The sequence below is a fragment of the Mustelus asterias genome, chromosome 21 (genome assembly GCF_964213995.1).
Source record: "Mustelus asterias chromosome 21, sMusAst1.hap1.1, whole genome shotgun sequence".
Classification (NCBI taxonomy): domain Eukaryota; kingdom Metazoa; phylum Chordata; class Chondrichthyes; order Carcharhiniformes; family Triakidae; genus Mustelus; species Mustelus asterias.
Window position 1 is genome coordinate 19,132,754 of NC_135821.1, and position 4,907 is coordinate 19,137,660.

The following is a 4,907-nucleotide window of genomic DNA, read 5'->3' on the forward strand; positions in this document are numbered from 1 at the left end:
CCTGTTGGACTTTAAGCTAGTGTTGTTAAAACTCTTACAGGGGAGGTCCCAGAGGATTGGAGAATAGCCAATGTTGTTCCTTTATTTAAGAAGGGTAGCAAGGAAAATCCAGGTAATTACAGGCCGGTGAGCCTTTCGTTAGTGGTAGGGAAATTATTGGAGAGGATTCTTCGAGTCAGGATTTACTCCCACTTGGAAATAAGTGGACGTATTAGCGAGAGACAACATGGTTTTGTGAAGAGGAGGTCGTGTCTCACTAACTTGGTGGAGTTTTTTGAGGAAGTGGTGAAGATGATTGATGAGGGTAGGGCAGTGGATGTTGTCTACATGGACTTCAGTAAAGCCTTTGACAAGGTCCCTCATGGCAGACTGGTACAGAAGGTGAAGTCGCACAGGATCAGAGGTGAGCTGGCAAGGTGGATACAGAACTGGTTCGGTCATAGAAGACAAAGGGTAGCAGTGGAAGGGTGCGTTTCTGAATGGAGGGCTGTGGCTAATGTTTTAATTTTAATGAGAAAAAAAAGAGAAACACTTACCAATAGTTACCCTCTCAGCTCCAAATTCCCGATACCCTCACTCTGGCTGGAATCTCACTCCGGCTGCAGTCTCTCTGCCACTGGCGTGCGCAGGCTCACTGGTCGTGCGCTTGCTTAACTCCAGGATGCGAGGGTGGGACTCCATTTTGTCACCCTCATTAGATAACCCCTTCATCCCAGGAATCAGCCGGTCACCTTCTTTCCCCTTTGCTATGGAATGTGCAAAAGGAAACTATTCTTGTTGTCAGAGAGAGCGCATTGTACCCAGTGAAAGTGTGAATGTCATCAATCTGGGTAATGATAATCCGGAGGGTATCATTTCTAACTGTGTAATGTCAACTGGTACTGGTAAAGGAACTGTTAATGGGGTAATAGAAATAGGAGAGGAGAGGTCACCCTGTTGGGAGTCTTTTATAGACCTCCTAAAAGTTCTAGAGAGGTTGAGGAAAGGATTGCGGAGTCAATCCTGCTTAGGAGTGAAAGTAATAGGGCAATTGTTATGGGGGATTTTAACTTGACTAATATTGACTGGAATTGTTATAGCTCTAGCTCGTTAGAGGGGTCAGTTTTTGTTCAAAGCGTGCAGGAAGGTTTTTTGACTCAGTATGTAGACAGGCCAACTAGAGGTGAGGCTATATTGGATCTGGTGCTGGGAAATGAGCCAGACCAGGTGCTAGACTTGGAAGTTGGTGTGCATTTTGGTGATAGTGACCACAATTCGGTTACGTTCACCTTAGTGATGGAAAGGGATAGGCATGAACCTCGGGCCAATGGTTTTAGCTGGGGGAAGGGTAATTATGAGGCTATTAGGAGAGAATTAGGAAACATAGGTTGGACTAGGAGATTACAGGGACTGGGAACGTCCGACATGTGGAGTTTTTTCAAGGAGCAGCTACTGCGAGTCTGTGATAGGTATGTCCCTGTCAGGCAAGGAGGAATTGGTAGGGCTAGGGAACCGTGGTGCACCAAAAAAGTTTCTTTGTTGGTTAAAAAGAAAAAGGAGGCTTATGTTCGGATGAGACGTGAGCACTCGGGTAGTGCACTAGAAAGCTTTAGATTGGCTAAGAGGGAGTTGAAGAGCGAGCTTAGAAGGGCTAAAAGGGGACATGAGAAGACTTTGGCGGATAGGGTTAAAGAGAATCCTAAGGCGTTCTATAGGTATGTCAAGAACAGAAGGTTGGTTAGGGCAAGTTTAGGGCCAGTTATAGATGGCAGAGGGAAGTTATGTGTGGAACCGGAGGAGATTGGTGAAGCATTGAACCAATATTTCTCTTCGGTGTTCACGCAAGGGGACATGAATATAGCTGAGGAGGACACTGGGTTGCAAGGGAGTAGAATAGACAGTATTACAGTTGATAAGGAGGATGTGCAGGATATTCTGGAGGGTCTGAAAATAGATAAATCCCCTGGTCCGGATGGGATTTATCCAAGGATTCTCTGGGAGGCAAGAGAAGTGATTGCAGAGCCTCTGGCTCTGATCTTCAGGTCGTCGTTGGCCTCTGGTATAGTACCAGAAGATTGGAGGTTAGCGAATGTTGTCCCATTGTTTAAGAAGGGGAACAGAGACTTCCCCGGGAATTATAGACCGGTGAGTCTCACTTCTGTTGTCGGCAAGATGTTGAAAAAATTATAAGGGATAGGATTTATAGTTATTTGGAGAGTAATGAATTGATAGGTGATAGTCAGCATGGTTTTGTGGCAGGTAGGTCGTGCCTTACTAACCTTATTGAGTTTTTTGAGAAAGTGACCAAGGAGGTGGATGGGGGCAAGGCAGTGGACGTGGTATATATGGATTTTAGTAAGGCGTTTGATAAGGTTCACCATGGTAGGCTTCTGCAGAAAATGCAGATGTATGGGATTGGGGGTGATCTAGGAAATTGGATCAGGAATTGGCTAGCGGATAGGAAACAGAGGGTGGTGGTTGATAGTAAATATTCATCATGGAGTGCGGTTACAAGTGGTGTACCTCAGGGATCTGTTTTGGGGCCACTGCTGTTTGTAATATTTATTAATGATCTGGATGAGGGTATAGTTGGGTGGATTAGCAAATTTGCTGATGACACCAAAGTCGGTGGTGTGGTAGACAGTGAGGAAGGGTGTCGTAGTTTGCAGGAAGACTTAGACAGGTTGCAAAGTTGGGCCGAGAGGTGGCGGATGGAGTTTAATGCGGAGAAGTGTGAGGTAATTCACTTTGGTAGGAATAACAGATGTGTTGAGTATAGGGCTAACGGGAGGACTTTGAATAGTGTGGAGGAGCAGAGGGATCTAGGTGTATGTGTGCATAGATCCCTGAAAGTTGGGAATCAAGTAGATAAGGTTGTTAAGAAGGCATATGGTGTCTTGGCGTTTATTGGTAGGGGGATTGAATTTAGGAGTCGTAGCGTTATGTTGCAACTGTACACAACTCTGGTGCGGCCGCACTTGGAGTACTGTGTGCAGTTCTGGTCCCCACATTACAGGAAGGATGTGGAGGCTTTGGAGAGGGTGCAGAGGAGGTTTACCAGGATGTTGCCTGGTATGGAGGGGAGATCCTATGAGGAGAGGCTGAGGGATTTGGGATTGTTTTCGCTGGAAAGGCGGCGGCTAAGAGGGGATCTTATTGAAACATATAAGATGATTAGAGGTTTAGATAGGGTGGATAGTGATAGCCTTTTTCCTCTGATGGAGAAATCCAGCACGAGGGGGCATGGCTTTAAATTGAGGGGGGGTAGTTATAGAACCGATGTCAGGGGTAGGTTCTTTACCCAGAGGGTGGTGAGGGATTGGAATGCCCTGCCAGCATCAGTAGTAAATGCGCCTAGTTTGGGGGCGTTTAAGAGATCCGTAGATAGGTTCATGGACGAAAAGAAATTGGTTTAGGTTGGAGGGTCACAGTTTTTTTTGTTTTTTTTTTAACTGGTCGGTGCAACATCGTGGGCCGAAGGGCCTGTTCTGCGCTGTAATGTTCTATGTTCTATGTTCTAATAGTTGGGGTTTTATAAATAGTTTGGCCAAGATTGTGGATCAAGCGTCTTTTTGAGTGGAAGAGATGTTGCTAAGCAACACTCTTACCAAACATAGAGCCCAGAGAGATTCTCTTCCCCCAGCTGGACTTTGAAGAAAGATCCTAATCATCACTGCACTGGGACCCAATAGAGGAGCTCCGTTCACTTACAGAGGTCTTGCTATTGATGTGACTCCCTCTAACCAAGGAAAGAGACATTCCCTAACCCGCAATAACTTTCATCTAGAAAGGTCTGTTGTCTCTATTATCAACTGTCCATTTCAAACAAGTTCAGGCCTCTTGAATGATGTACAAACTCAAACTATTCATCCAGAGGGTATTGGAGTAGTCGGTGTTAATGTCTACTTAGAAGCATAGAATCCCTACAGTGCAGAAGGAGGCCATTTGGTCTATTGAGTCTGCACCGACCACAGTCCCACCCAGGCCCTATCCCCGTAGCCCCACGTATTTGCCCTAGCTAGTCCCCCTGACACTAAGGGGCAATTTAGCATGGCCAATTCACCTAACCCGCACATCCTTGGAGTGTGGGAGGAAACCGGAGCACCCGGAGGAAACCCACGCAGACACGGGGAAAACGTGCAGACTCCACACAGACAGTGACCCAAACCGGGAATCGAACCCAGGTCCCTGGCACTGTGAGACAGCTGTGCTAACCACTGTGCCACTCGGCCATTACAATTACATGGCTGTGGTTAAAAGGAACAGCTGGCGGGTATTAGTTGTCTTTGAGCACATAGAGACAGGGGATGGCTGGGACACTGGGTTGAGTGGGAGCAGAACCATGAGACCGAACAAGTCAACAAACTGTCTCAACACAGAAAAGCTCGGAGTCTTGGTTCCAGCTTCACCAATCAGCATGAATCTATTAGCATTAGAGGGATGGTAATGGACATTCTCTCTTCCACCTTCTTCCGTCGGGAAAAAGATACAAAAGTCTGAGGTCACGTACCAACCGACTCAAGAACAGCTTCTTCCCTGCTGCTGTCAGACTTTTGAATGGACCTACCTTATATTAAGTTGATCTTTCTCTACACCCTATCTGTGACTGTAACACTACATTCTGCACTCTCTCCTTTCCTCCTCCCCTATGTACTCTATGAATGGTATGCTTTGTCTGTACAGCGCAGAAAAAACAATACTTTTCACTGTATCCCAATACACGTGACAACAATAAATCAAATCAAATATTAAGTTGATCTTTCTCTACACCCTATCTGTGACTGTAACACTACATTCTGCACTCTCTCCTTTCCTTCTCCCCTATGTACTCTATGAACGGTATGCTTTGTCTGTATAGCGCGCAAGAAACAATACTTTTCACTGTATCCCAATACACGTGACAATAATAAATCAAATCAAAATCAAAA